We start from the raw sequence: 16,185 nt of genomic DNA, 5'->3' as shown, positions 1-16,185 counted from the left end.
TTGGGACATACTGCATCTGTGTCTCACATGTGTCTCTGACCTTGGCACAAGGGCTTCATGTGCACTTAGGCAAAGGAAGTATCTCCTTTTCTACATGGCAATGGCAGGGTCTTCAGAAAACTCTCTCTCCCTCACAAGTTAGCTGGAGCTCAGTCTTTATTAGAAAATATGACCTTTTGTTCCTCAGTGAGACAGAAACATACAGTGCCAACTCCTTTGCTAATGGGAAAACAACTTAAATATTGCAGTTTTCAACAGAAAACAGGCATAAAATTCCTGAGTGTGTGAGAGGCTGCCCAGGGAAAGAGCTGAGGACACCTCCCCTCCTCACGCAGCACCAGAACAACAAAGACAGAAGCCACTGTGCTGCTGTCATGATCCCGTTGAAAGCCTCCTTGTCAGATATGCCCGAGAAGGCAAATGTATGTTTTTGCAAAGTTTTGTATGTGGAGAGGTTAAAGTAGTGGTTTTCAAATATTTAAGTCTCAGAACCTTTTCATACTCTTACAATTATTGAGAACCCCCAAAAGTTTTTACTATATTAGAAATAATAATAATAATAATAATAAATAAAATAAATAAAAATAAAAATAATAAAAAATAAAAAAGCAGAAAAATAAAAAATACATATTAATTCATCTAGAACAATAAAAACATATTACATGTTAACATTCATAATGTGTTTTTATAAAAAAATTATAATTTTTTTTATTGCATTAACATTGATTTATAACATTATATAAATTTCAGGTGTACATTGTTGTATATTTCGATTTCTGTGTAGATTACATCTTGTTCACCACCTAAAGACTAGTTACCATCCATCACCACACACATATGCCTAACCACGCCCTTTCATCCTCCTCCCTCCCCCATTCCCCTCTGGTAACTACCCATCTAAACTCTGTCGCTACGTGTTTGTTTGTTGTTGTTTTTATCTTCTACTTATGAGTGAGATCATATGGTATTTGACTTTCTCCCTCTGACTTATTTCACTCAGCATAATACTCTTAAGATCCATCCATGTTGTCACAAATGGCCAGATTTCATCATTTCTTGTGGCTGAGTAGTATTCCATTGCGTATATATACCCCATCTTCTTTATCCATTCGTCTCTTGATGGGCACCTAGGTTGCTTCCAACATTAAAAATTTTTAATAAAAATAATTTATAAAAAAGTTAATTCCAAAGCAAGACCATTGTGTGAGAAGTGACATTATTTTACATTTTGTAAATGTCTTTTAAATCTGGCTTAATAGAAAACAGCTAGATTTTCGTATCATCCTTTGCATTCAATCTGTTGTGATATGTTACTTTGATTGAAGTATATGAAGAAAAGCCAGCTTCATGCAAACATATAGTTGGAAAGGGTATTTTAATATTTTAATAGCCTATTCAGATAACTATGAACATTCTTCTTTGATACCGCATTGAAACTCAACAAGCAGTAGCTCTTTCCAAGTCAGTTGCAATGTGGAATCTGAAACCACATCAGTGAACTTTGGGGAATCTGTTGCATTAACATCCATCATCTGACATTGGGCTTCAAGTGGGTCTTTTACACATGAATGATTCGGTCATTTTGAAAATATTTGTTCACTGAATTAACACAGTCTTCCAAATGGTGACACACATCATTATACAATATCAAAAAAAAATCACATTTGTTAATACCATTATCTTTAAGTATTGGGTACTGTCAAGCTCACAGTGATGAATTTTCTAAATTTCTAAGTTTTTCTGGAAAGCTCAAATTTTATCATTGACAACAAATGCTGTCAGTTGTTTTCCTTGACATGACAGGCTTAGTTCATTCATTTCTGAGATGATATCTGTCAAATACCCAAGTCTGAGTAGCTAGAGTGTGTCATTCTTTCTTTCAAGTAAGACTGACGTTCTCCAAAAAAATAAAGAGAGAAGCAGCTGATCGAACTTGCAAGTCGAACAATCACACTTGTGCTTTTTCTGTCACAACCACTGTACTTGGAATATGAGGAAAAGTGTTTATGTGAACTTTCCATTTCATCACACAGTATAAAAGATTTGTACTCAACATTTGTGATTTTCTAAAATTAATATGTTTTACTGCTTCATTAAGGATGTTCTTAGGTGAAACTGGCTGTTTCGATTTTCCCCTGTGAATATGAATCTGTGAGGAATACCAAGACTGCTAGCACGGTGTGGGCCCTGTCTTGATTTATGCTAAAATGTCAGCAGTTTTACCCACTATGGCTTGTATCAGTGCAGATATCAACACAGTGAAAAAGGAAATCACTATTACTATTAAGCTACTATTAAGAAAATGGTTGTGAGGGGCTGGCCCCGTGGCCTAGTGGTTGGGTTCGCGGGCTCCGCTACAGGCGGCCCAGTGCTTTGTTGGTTCGCGTCCCGGGCGCGGACATGGCGCTGCTCATCAAACCACGCAGAGGCAGCGTCACGCGTACCACAACTAGAGGGACCCACAATGAAGAGTATACGACTATGTACCGGGGGGCTTTGGGGAGAAAAATGAAAAAATAAATTCTTTAAAAAAAAAAAAGAAAGAAAATGGTTGTGACCTTGTAGTGCCAGCTCTGACAGGATCTTAAGTAACCCCAGTGGTTTGTGGAGCTCACGTTGAGAATCACTGTGTTAAAGACTATGGGTCAATTCAGTTTTAATTCTGCTGGCATGCTTTCTGCTAGGCTTCAGGGAGAACGCTCAATTGTCTGAAACCTAATCTTGGGGAGCTAATAAGCTGGTGGAGAAAACAGACCTCCACTGAACTAGGTAAAAACCATGCTTAACCCTGGGTACTGTGGATGCCCAGGAGGGAGTACTTCTTTTGTCTTGGGGAGGTTGGGGAAGCCTTCTCAAAAAGATCATTTGTGCTGGGTCTTGCAAACAGCTGGGATTTCCATGTTACAAGCAGAGGCATTAGCCCATATACATATGTAAGTATATGAACCCTTAGGGAATGGCAAGGAGCCTGGGTTGGCTGGATGATAGGGTGCGTCAGAGTAGGTGTTCTTATCAAACTGGAAAGGTAGGTGGGGGCTGGTTTGAGGGGATGCTGAAGCTTTTGGGAATACATAGGTTTTCTGCGTCGCATTGAGCAGATATACTAATTGAGCCTAGAGCAGTGGTTCTAAGTGTGGTCCCTGAGCCAGCAGCATCAGCATCACCCAGAACTTAAAAATACAAATTCTCAGGCCCCATCAAGACCTATTGATTCAGAAACTTGGGGCACCGAGCAATCTGTGTCTTGATAATTTCTTCTTAAGACTCTAATGCCTACTAAAGTTTGAGAACCACTGGCCTAGAGTATGTTTCATTAAAGAGAGGTCTCACCTGCATCAGAATCACCTTGAGGTAGGGGGTTGGGGGGAGTGCTATACCTGTATGTAGCCAGAGCTACAGAATCAGAACCTCTGAAACAGACCCAGGGGCCTGGATGTTTGCAAGCTAGCCACACGATTCTGGTTGAAGTATGAGCATCACTGACCTAGCAAAGTCGAAGCTCAAGAAAAATTTTCCTAGTTTTTGCCAAATATTATATTTTGGTAGAAGGACTTTTGGAGGAAGGGATATAAACTTACGTTTCACCTAATTTGTATTTCAAGTCACTATCTATTTATTTGCCTTTTTACATGGTTGTAAGTGAACCGTGAATTCTGTGGAGATTCACCAAGTAGATCTACCAAGTATATCACTCTTCTGATCTTTACAACTAATGATCTTTACAACTTGTAGCGAGGAGTTGGGGATGGGAGAGAAGTAGGTGACTAAATGCGTAAATAATTTCAAAACACAGTAAGATTGTCTGACAGAAGAGATTAGCAGAATGAAGGCACGTATTGTAATTTCCTTGGGAGATTTTATCTTTTGGTAGTTACTAAGAGCATCTAGATAATTAGTTTCGTTTTTCTCCAAGCTAAGCATATGTTGAGAGACACCCACATCTTAATTCCCTTGAGTAGTTACTCTAATCAGATGTATTATTTTCTCAATTTCTATAGTAAACTTAAGATAAATATAATGTAGCTGGATGTTAAGTTGATAGTAATTTGCTAGGCACTTCAAAATATAGAGCATCCCATAGATCTGTGGGAGGTAAGGGAAAGTCCATTGGGGATTTAGTTTATGTGCATGAACCTAGAAAGTGAATCATATTAGAGGATAATTGACCAGCAAGTAGACATCTTGTAGACATCCTGTGCAGTTGTTCATGAATGGGACAGGATAGAGGAGTGGGCAGAACCAGAAGAAGGGCAGAGTTTAAGGAGGAATGGATATTTGAATCTTGCAGGATTTTTTTAACCTTTCTTCTTCCAAAAGGAAAATAAAAGCTATTTAATATGCTTTTATATATAAACCTTTTAAAGGAAATAGAAAAGGTTAGTTATTCCGCAGTACTTGGCTAGTATCTTTAGTTTAAAAATGGCTGGACTTTTGTTCTCAGTGTTTTGTAAAGAGCTTTGGGATAACTGTTACCCTAAAGTTAGAAAAAAGACAGTACTACATACTCAATTCCAGAGTCTTTCCCCTGCTATATTTGTCAGAGACCATCTAAATAAAAAGGTTTCAGTGATTAGATAAACTTAAAAGAAGTCCATTCTTTATTTGGATGAAAGTTTCACATAACCACAACAGTCTTTTGAAAGTTCCAGCAAACTGAATTTAATTTAGGCATTTAACTTAGGCCTCCCACAATGTAGAGAAAAGGTGGGGTTGAGGATAGAAGAAATGGGTTCTCAGAGCCCACGTCAAGGCACTTCAGTCAGAAGTCTATGCTTCTTGTAGATACTTTCTGGTCCTATTTGCGTTGGGGCATTGGTTTCTGGGTGCTTGACAGAAAATGAAACTACCCCAAGCGGTACTCTAACTGATTCACAGATGTTGCAAGCAGCTGCAGAGCACTTGGAGTTGGCCCTGGGGCAGGGGATATGCTACCTAAATGCGTTAAAACTGATTGAAGCACAGAGCTGGATCAGAAAGCATAGTTCTGGCCTTTAGTCTAAAAGAAAATCTGCCCATGACAGTTTAGAGACACACACTGTTTTAAGGACTCATTGGGAAGAACTTGACTGTGCATTAATCAAGGAAAGCAAGTGCCAGCCAACTGGACTCGGCATCTTCTTTGCTTTAGAACTGTCCAATTTGGTAATGTCGGCTATGTTTCCCAGCAGGAGGAAACGCTGTTTCTGTTGATAGGCAATTGCAACCTCCCTGATCATCTGGAAGGAGCAGTTTAAGTAAGCATGTGCCTGATGTGGCTTTCTTGCCAAAACTTGCCGTGCTTGAATAAGTATCCCCTTAAATGTTCGTATTATTATGAATGCCTTCTTTCAAATTAAGCTAAAATTTATTGGGAACCTTCTATATGCAAACCACTGTGTGTGCTTGCTTGACCTGGTGGAAGGCTCCAAAAAAAAAAAGAGCTGGCCCCCATCCCTTGGAATTTACAACTCAGTGGAGGAGGACAAATAAATGTGTAAACAACTTTAATACAAAGAAGATTCTGATGTATGTGCTACAATGGAGGTGAAGAAAAACCATCTCACAAAGAACATAAACATACGAAACATGCACACAATCTCGTGCACACGTACACTGAGTGGATTGCACATTTCTAAAGCAAGTCCTGTTCATCACATTATGTATCTCCAGTCCTTGTGTCATAGTTTCATTGAAGGAAAGGGAGGCACCTTTTTCTGTGAATACTTGCATTTTTAGGGTAGATTAAAGCGTATTCAGGAGATTTATTTATTATTCAATGACAGTAGAGAAATAACAGTTTAAAACCTCAGACAAATTTTACCATACAATCTTATGGTCGTTTAGAAATATTGTTCCCCAAATCCAGATCTGAGCACTCCTTGTCTACACAGAGGAGATAAATACATGTTATAAACACGATTCATGAATGTGAAACATTCAATGAAACCTGAAGTATGGGTGGAATCTAATGAGGTCAACCTGAAGGTGGGAGCATGCTGAACAGGTGGAGATTTGGGGCAGTTTTTCAGATCCTGTGGAGCGTGCCAGGGGAGAGCCTTTAAGACAGAGACATTCTCAACAGCAACAGCATCACCGAATACTCACGGAAGGCCTCCCAATACCAGTATATTATGTTGGAAATACAAAGGCAACAAGACACAAATGATACCTGCCCTCTGGGATGTCAATATATTGGGGAAATAGATCAAAATGTGCCAAAGGACAGATGAATGATGTAGATGAGAAAAGCCTCAGGAGGCTAAAGGGAGGAGAGCTTTCCAAGAGCAGGGAGAGGCAGGAGAGCACTGTGGCTGGGAGAAGGCTCCTAGGAAGAGGTGGGATTTGATTTGGGCCTTCAGAGTCAAGTAGGAATGAGACAGGCAGAGAGGAGGCCCACATTCCAGGCAGAGAAGTACCCTATATACCTACATCCCATCATGTTTTACATCAAACTTCAGGAGAGGTTATCAACTTTCTACAGTCCCACGAACCTTCTGGGAGTCCACAGACCTGAAGCCTACTCTAGTGCTTATGAAATTGCAGTATTGTATGCTAGTTGAACAAAACAGGATCCCTTTTTTGCTAATAGTGTGGGAAGAAGCACACAATGCTCAGTAGTCAGGAGAAAAACCCTTCTGCCACCCAAATTACTTAATTATAAAAACGAATTCCTCAAACACAAAACACCCCTGTGGACATGCTCCATTTCCTTTCACCATTCTTTGCTTCCGAATGTTTAATTTTGTGTTTCAAAGCAATGATTGTGGTTCCGCTTAAAGATGGTTGCTGGCTGCCATTTCTTGCTACCAGACGTGCCCTGTGTGTTTTTATTCATACTCCTGAATAAATGAAACTACAAGCATTAATAATTAAATCACAATATTCTAGAAATAAAATATGGTTACCAATACTTTATATTTTATAAAGTTATAGTGTTTTAAATGCCTCTATGTAACACTCATTGACTATTAATAAAAGAATGAAGTAGGTAGATGCTGAGATTAAGAGATGCATTTCAATGTAGAACTATTATTCTTACAAGTTTAATGTTGGAGTCTGTGTTTCAAGACTAAGTACCTATATTCTACTTCTCATACTCTTTGCCACCTAGCAAAAGGACTACATTTCTTTCTGCATGAGATTTTTTTCTTGCTCAATAATATTAGTTCTGGAAAAATATGTCTAGGTTAGTTATCATGAACTAGAACTCCTTGAGGAAAAAAATGTCATATCCTCACTATTTCATCCAAGGTTATATCAGTCTCAGCAAATGTGTATGACGTGTGTTGATTTAAGACACACCATACAGTATCATGCATTACTACAGGTAGCAAATTCAGTCTTCACCGGTGTGACAGCATCTCCACAATGGAACCCCACATCTCCTCTCAAGGTAAATCCACGTTTAAGAATCAGGCATGTCACTTGTTAGCAATTTAAAGGAGATCTATATCTCGGATCAATTGTCATCGTGATGATTCACCACCTGGAAAATGGCTACTCATGGAAACACATTAAGACTAGTGACAAATGATGAAATAGTGTAAAACCCAAACCATTCTCTCTCATCTCCAAAGCTGAATTATATGAGGAACAGATAATCCCACACTCATCAAGTAATTCCTCCAGAATTAACTGGCAAAGTCTGGAGGGGACACAAGAGGAGCTACTTAACTTACCGGCCTAGTGAAAAGTGAAATGCAGGGTCTCTGTTCAAAAATTAGTAAGAATTTCAAGAGGGCAAGAGCAGAGCATTAAACCAAGAAGCATGGGGTCCTTCTAAACACAGGGTCCTGAGCGACTGCCTTGGCTTCATCTGTAAAATGTGAAATGGGGCAATTGTTAACTAACCAATCTCTAAGCAATCTTCCAAATTCAACATTCTATCGTTCTCACGATAGCTTCTGATGCAGTATAGCTATTTACAGTTACAAGGTTAAGAGGTGATTTCCCCTAAAGCCATTTTGCCCATCCACTCCCTACTGATATTTCTTTCCTGGGTACTACTGTTCTCATACTTTCTCAGAACGATCTTGGTTTATTTATTTTCCTCACCTCCTTTGTTCAACAAGCCACTAAGTCTTGTCCATTACAATGTTTTGTGTTTATTTATTCCTTACTGTTCTCATGGCCAAGATCACATTCCAGGTCCTAGGTTATTAGAACGACCTTTTTTTTAAGCTAAGCTTACCATCTGCAGTAGTTATCTAATGCTGTGTAACAAATCATCCCCAAATTTATTATCTTCACAATTTTTATATCTCAGAAATTCAGGCATAGGTTCACTGAGAGGTCTGGCTCAGGATCTCTCCAGTTAAGTTGCAGTCAAGATAACCCTAGAGATGCTGTCATCTGAAGGCCTGATGGGCTGGAAGATGTCCTTCCACAGTGGCTCATTTATGTGGCTGGCAAGCTGATACTGGTTGTTGGTGAAAGGTCTCATTGTCCTCCCCACATGGGCCTCCTATAAGGCAGCTTGAGTGTCCACATGACATAGGGGCTGGCTTCCCCAAAGTGAGGGATCCAAGAGAGACTGTCAGGAAGAAACTAGGCTTTTGGTAACCTAGCCTCAGAAGTCACACACGATTCTTTTTGCCACATTCGATTTGTTAGAAGTGAGTCACTTAACTTGGCCTACATTCAAGTGGAAGGAAATTAGGCTCCACTTTTTGGAGGAAGGATTGCCGATAATTTCACAGATACGTTTTAAAGCCATTAAATCATCCTTTTCTCTACCTTCTGTAAGCCGCCTTATATGTTCTTTTCAAATCCAGCTCCCTGAACTAACGTGTTAGTTGAATCAGTTCTCTGATCCGAAAATGTAAGTGACTTTAAAGTGTAAAAGAATGAGTGAAAATATCCCGTATTGATCTATTCAACACATCTGTGATCCATCATATTTCTGGACCTTGTCATCCTCTCTAGCCAGGCCTGCCCACTCACCAAACCCAAACACATCTGGGTCATTCTCAGTGGTAGACATCAGGCTTCTGTCTTCACTCTTCCTCTCAGTTCAAACGCCCTCTGCTTCCATATATCCAGCCATCCTGTGAAGTTTTCTGTTGCAAGTCTTCTGGAATACAGGAACACACAATGTTTCTCCCTTTGCTTTCATTTTTTAGCCATTCTGTGGTGGTTTACTGGGCATCTACTTTCAAGGACACAGGCAATGTGCTGAGAGGTGGGGCTATCAAGGTGAACTTGTTTTAAAGTTTGGAGTATTCCTATCAAATGTTCATAGCTATTCCTTTTAGCTTTCCTTTTGGCACATTCCTTAGGGGTCTTCTGCCTGGGCCCAGCCCAGTGCTGCACATATGCTCGATATTCGATAAATATTTGGTGATTGAAGAAGCAAATAAAGATTATAAAATCATTAGGTAAGACTAATTCTCTCTATCAAGAAGTGAAATTTTGCTTTTTTCCATTAAAAAATGATAGCTAGTTTGAAGTATTTGAGAGAATTAAACCAATTTTGTTTGAAGCTGGGGTTATAATACTTGAATGTTAATCTGATTACGACAGCAAAAGAGGTAATAGCTTCAAACTGATAAATGGTTTTCTGCTACCTTCTTCAGCTTACTCTCTAATCTTATACCTGGTTACAATATTCTCATCCTGATTTGACCTCATTTTGACATTTAAACTAGTTTTTCATAAATTCCGAATTGTCATACAATTTAGTCAGTAATGTAAGGAGAAAGCCCCTCTCTGAAAGATTTATGCCACCTACCACAACCCTCTGCCTGGACATTCATACAATTGGCTGCCAAATGCCCCAAATGCCTCTTGTTTTGATTTTCTATAGCTACATAATGAGACTAAGGAGCAAACCTTTGTAGTGAAATATTTCAGCTGGCAGAGTTCTACCTTCATAAATGTACACTGAAAGCTTAGGAACTAGTCACGAGTCTGACACCAGGAAAGCCTTTGGCCACATGAGTCTGAATCACTCCTTTGAAGAGAGACAACAGGTGCTAAATCAAAACTGCCTGATGCAGACCTTATGAAATACAAGAGATTTTCTGTTGAGTAGGCTTGAATTTTGTTTTTAAAAATTCATGCCTAAGGTAAGCCTCAATAAACAGGAGAAGCTGACGTTACTTGACCTAAGGAAAAAAATAAAGCTAAAATCAGGGCTGGATCCACCATGCTACTGCAGAAGGAATGTTATCTGACACACTAGACACACTCACACTACCTGTGAGTCCTTATTGCTAAAAGAAATTTAAAGATCAGAATTATGGATACTTCTGAAATTAAGGCTTCTTCATCAGAGCCAAAGACAATTGTGTCTTCTCATTTCCTCACTGGGGAGTGGTCCATCCTGAAGTGCATCTTGTTAAAAAATCAATCATTCAACTGAAAAATGACTTGATATTGTCTTAATGTTCCACCTCCATAAAGGCAACGTGGAGTTGAGTTGTTTGGTTTTCAAATGCATCCTTTCAAGCTAAAGCAGTCTTGGAGCTGGGAATGGAGTAAACTTCTTGTGTGTGAACTGAGTGTTGGGAAGATTGGCAAGTTGGGCTTTAAAAACCTTAAAAGCAAAAACAAACACCAGGATAGGTTCTCAATAAATGGAAAAGGTTACAATATGGTCCTATCTGGAGGTAGAGGGAAGCACTTGAAACTTCATTCAGAATATGGCTTGATAAAGACCATATGAAGAGTGATCAGCCTTGCTGCACTTATAAGAATATGTCATCATCCCTGTGGTTTTTCTCTTTCTCCAAAAACTGATTGCCGCTTTCCAGTTGTGTTCTGGGTTGTCCAAAGGTCCCTATCACCAGATAACCAAGCTTAGGTAATGCTACAGTTAAACCATGAGCATGCTTGCAAGTGTTTTATAACCAATCTTGTAACACTGGGCTGGCAGCATATGCTGGGCTGCTCCCCCATTCACAGCTGGAGGAACAGGAGCTCAGCCTCTTGGAAGGAGCATTGCCCATGGTACCTCTGCAAGGCTACAAAACTCTGACTTCTGGCCTCAGGCTCCAGCCACAGCTTCCTCCTTCTCACACAGTGATTTGGCCAAAGAAGCAATTTTCCCTGGGGACACAAGACTGGGGTTCTTAAAATGTTTGCTGGGGAGATCCAACCAATGGATGAAATGAAAGTCAGATGCAGGACAACCTTCCATGAGGACTCACCATTAATTTATTTTTAACTGGCAATAGCACAGATAAGAGTTCATGGGAAATTTGAGGTGTAGTGTAGCTATTAGTTAATTCCTCTCCCTTCCACTGATCTGGGTCACAGTCACTTTCTTGGGAATCTTCACTAAGCAATACATCAGCATTCGTGACAGTATTTATCTCTTTGTAGGTATCCCAGAGTCTTGGGGTGATGTAGTGAACTGTGGTTCTAGTAATCACTATGTACTTATTAACTCTAATAGTCTTGAAGGGAGCAGTAAAAGAACATCACAGAATAAGCACACTGGGACCTGTACGTCTAGGGGGTCTATTCCCACCTCTCACCAGCTAACTTTGTGACAATGGGTCTAATTTAATCTGTGCCTCATTTCCTCCAAAAAATTAGGGAACTGGACCAGATGACCTCAAAAATCCCTTCTCTATAATCTTGAGAATTTATAAATTCACACAAAGATTTTTTTAAACTTTTATAGCCTTTGTTTTTCATGACTATTAAAAGAATTTTGTTAGTGAAGAAACTTCCCAATATTAAATTTTAATTCACTTAATTTTGCCATAAAGCATTCTGACCACCACTTTTCAGAGAAGCTATTATAGTGAAAATAAAATGAACTCCAGGAAACTGTTCCCTGTGGAATACACAAGGATTAAATAATGGATTAAATTCAGTGCTTAGCACAGGTTCAAGCACTGAATAAGTGCTCAATAAGTGGAATCAAGTCTTATTGTGAGCCTCATAATCATTTATTCTTTCAACAAATGCTGGTGCATATACCAGCTAATGGAGATAGATAAAATTCTGAACAAGACAGACAAGTTTATTCTCTTCACTATTGCTGTTTACTGAGCCATAGTAATCCCCAAGCTGACCCAGGTGGTTTTAGAATCTGAAGAACAAAGGTTCATGACCTGAAGTGCCCTCTTCCCTTTTGTCCTACCCTGCTATGGACTAGGGAACAGCCCCATAGATGGAGAGGGTCTGGGTACTGCGTCAAAGGAAATAATCCTCTCCTGCTCTGATTTGCCAAAGAGCCATATGGGCAGTATCTCGTGTTTCTTCCTTGAAACTTTCAACAAAGTCCATTCCAGGCTTATGTGAACAGGCCTCCCGTCTTCACCGCCCCATCTCAGAGTACAGCGGCACTGGACTTGCCTAAGGTTATGTGACTACCTTCCCATCAAATCATTTACTTGTGTTTTTTACCCTCTCTGTGAGCTAAGAAATAATAATAGAGTGTAGCAAATATTGCTGGGAAGTCTCATGGATTCCTCTTGGTTAATCATTCCGTACTTCCTGGATGCCAGCTATGTACAAAATAAAGTGACCCCTCCCCCAACACACATTGAGAAAAACTTTAATTTGGTCACGTCAAGAACTGAAAACCTCACAGAGAGAAATCATTAATGCTCTCAGTGACAAAGTTAACTAGGTAAATATGGTTCTACTGTTCGTTTGATTTTCTATTTAGGTGTTTGAAAGTTTAAAACAGCAAATCAACCCTTTCTTTCCTGGCGGGATATTCATTAAAAAATCTTCCTAGTTTTTAAAATATATTGACTAACACATAATAAAACATTTGTTTTCCAACTTCTCTTTCCTCAACATATGCACACATTTGGCCACCCATGATGGAATTCAGTTCTTAGGCTCAACCGAATCGTATTAGGAAGGCTAAGACTGTGGATGCACAGATGGGCTCCAAATCATATCTGATCTGGGATATTCTTCTACTCTTCTCTTTTACTCTTTCCAGTCATAAGCCAGGAAGGAATGGGAAGTTGGAAAATGGGAGGAAGAATTTTTTCCCTCTTTGCTGCAAATAATGCCTATTATTAGTTGCGAGTTTACATCTGTGCTGACATTAAGTGATTTAATTAACAGGAAAAGCTTTCCTACTCCACAGGGATCTTAAATGCCTTTCCTTCAAAAGAGCAGACATAATGAGTCAAGTTATGACCATTTGAGAAAGAATATAAATATCATACTTTAATTATTAGCATGTTTTGGCTACCATCGAAATATCCGCACTTATGCAAACCTACGTAACACACTACACATCTACTACGGTTGGGGCAAACAGTCTGGTGACCTTTGCTATCCATTCACTAAGCTCTGCCCTTTGCCCAAACTCGCCTATTAATGAATTCTGCTGCCCACTGGCTTCACTTGCTCCCTCCTGTAAGTGGGTCTCATGAATTCAAGAAGGGGCGAAGAGTCATCATCATTTTCTCAGGGGAAACAAAAAGAGTTGGAAAGACATAGGGACAAAGGTCCCTGAACCTGGGCAAACTTTTGCTTCTTTGCATGCCCACTTTACTACCTAATTTGTCATTGATCATCTTTTATTGAACTTATAGTTTGTGGGACACAAAAATGACTCAAGGGAAGGAAAAATATGTAACTAGTATAATGTAATATAATATATTCTTTCAATCAGCATTTATTTACAAATTTCTATTGAATTCTAACTATAAGCTATTTTCTATGTCAGGTGTTGGCAATATAAAGATTAAAAACAAAGTCCTGACTCTATCATAAAACATATTAAGACTAATACAGATAAAGTGTCTTGGAATCTTAGCAAGGAATAAAGAGTGTAAATAATTAGTGAAAATTTTTTTTAAAGCAGATGGCATGCTGATAAGGGAAATAAAATTATGCCCAAGCCCACAGATACTAAAAATCAAAGCAAAAGCCCACATGTTTATGAAAAAATAATTTTGGTTATATTTGTTCCTCAGCAGAAAAGAGAATTTAAAAAAATTTATTAGCTGTAAGATAGCTATGGGTAATAGTAACCTGAAGTACCCCAAACTAAGTAAATAAAGGACATAGTAGAAATGAGAAGCAACAAAAGTAGTTGTAAATCTTAACCGATCTCTGTGAAGTGAGACAAGTATGAAAATAAATTTTCATCCTGATCATGAACAGCGGTTTGGTGGTGAGAGAAAAAAACACTGGATTGTTTACAATTAAGTCAAATACATAACTCGTTTTTAAAATAATTAAATGATTGTTAACAATTTCAACAATTAAACCTTGTGTAAAGGTTTTGAATATAAAGAGAACAAGCGATACACTCAAAGGATCCCTGTGGAAACTCTCTCTCAAGTTCTGCATCGCACTCTACCCTGCATGGGAGAGCTAGTTCCAGTGGATCCTGCCATGATCCTGCCTACTTAAGAATAGAAAAATACCCAATTCTAACACTGTGTATATTAAGAAGGAAAAAGTCCAATTAAAATGCATAATTACTTGCTGGCACAAGTGTCGTTTTGTTCCTGACTGTCCGAAGACTGACGACAACAGTCCAGCATGCCTGGTCTTGCCCAGTAGTTTGTGCACTGAGCCTCTGCAAATCTCTTTTCCTATCCAAATAGGAAACTGAGAGAGATTCAGCAGACCTCATGGCTCTTGGCCTCTCTGTCTGAACAATAGATTTGTTGGCATCCGCAATGGGAAAGCTAATTAAGTCTTTATCCAATAATCAGGCAGAAGGGAATTACTCTTTTGATTACAGCAATGTTAAGTGCTTTATTACTTCTTTGTGCTTGAGAAAGAACATTTCAACTGCTAACTTTGTCCTAAATGTACAGCCCAGGATCTCCTTCTCAAGAGCAGGATATATCTATTGACAAGCGTGCTCATGAGCTCTATTGTGCTTGGTCTCTGTTCTCCTTTTATTTATTTTTTTGATGAGGGAGAAGTGGTGCCAGCGACCACAGGAATTAGGAATAATCTGGAGTGAAGAAAAGACAATGGACAAATTGTTGTTTGTACCCCTGAAATTGCACTTTGACTTTGAAAAATGAATGTAACAATATTTTATTAAAATTGGTTTGCATCTTCCAGGCTTAATGGGGTTGGAAGTTAGAGCATGAAGAAGATAGCATTCATACCATACACTCAGCATATTTTGGTCACTAAGTCATCTGTGGATTTATATTTAGAGGGATTTTAATTGACCCTCAAAGGTGCACTGGTGTGGTCATTGAAATGGATTTAAAATGAGAAGTAAGAAAAATCATACTTTTGTTAAAATCTAATCTTTTAAAAAAAATTCAGGCTTAAATATGGACCCCACACTCTTCCTGTCGTGACTGTTTTTTTCTATTAAGGTGATGAGTCTAAGAGTATTCCAGAAAACTCTTAAAGGAGCTGACCACTTTAGGTTATTCTGATACACCTCACTCAAAGCAGATGCTATTTATGAAATCTGGACTTTTAAAAAAACGTAAATAGAGAAGATTATATACTTTACAAATGCCTCCACTATATTGTTCTATTAAACATAAGTCTCCTCTTATGTGTTAAAAATATTACTCATGGCCAGCCCTGGTGGCCTAGTGGTTAAGTTCAGAACGCTCTGCATTGGCGGCCTGGGTTCATTTCCCGGGCGGGGACCTATGCCACTCTGTTGGCGGCCATGCTAGGCCGGTAGCCCACATACTACAGAACAGAGGAAAATTGGCACAGATGCTAGCTCATGTCAAATCTTCCTCAGAAAAAAAAAATTAGACTTTCAGAATAAATCTATAGTTTAAAAATTGATTTACCAGAAACCAGCTAATTAGGGCTTTAAATTAAGCTGTTTTCTTTATCTATAGTCTACTTTTATAACGGAAGCAAATCACAAGAAAAAACATTGATTTTAAGGATTTACTTACTTATGCATTTATTCACATTTACATACTTATTTACATATTTACAAAGTGGATTGGGTTATGCCTCATCTTCCTCCTTCTCCTATTTTCCTTCTTCTCTTCCTCTTCTGAGCTCATAAACATTTACCAAACACCATTTGTGTCCCAACCTTGTGCTACATGTTAGCAACACAGTGGTGAACAAGGCAGCCTAGGTTCTAGGCCTGATGGATGTTACAGTCCACTGGGAGTACAAACAAGCAAGCAGGAAAATCCAGTACAATCCAGGGACCACAAAGGAGAGAAGCCTTATTCAGACTTGGAGGGCAGGGCAGTGACATGTAAGCTGAGATCTGAGGGATCAGTAGCAGTTGCCAGCCAAAGAGGACAGAAGAGTCTTCCACCT

The sequence above is a fragment of the Equus przewalskii genome, chromosome 20, assembly GCF_037783145.1.
Source record: "Equus przewalskii isolate Varuska chromosome 20, EquPr2, whole genome shotgun sequence".
NCBI lineage: Eukaryota > Metazoa > Chordata > Mammalia > Perissodactyla > Equidae > Equus > Equus przewalskii.
The sequence above is the reverse complement of the archived record's forward strand: the minus strand, read 5'-3'. Positions refer to the sequence as shown.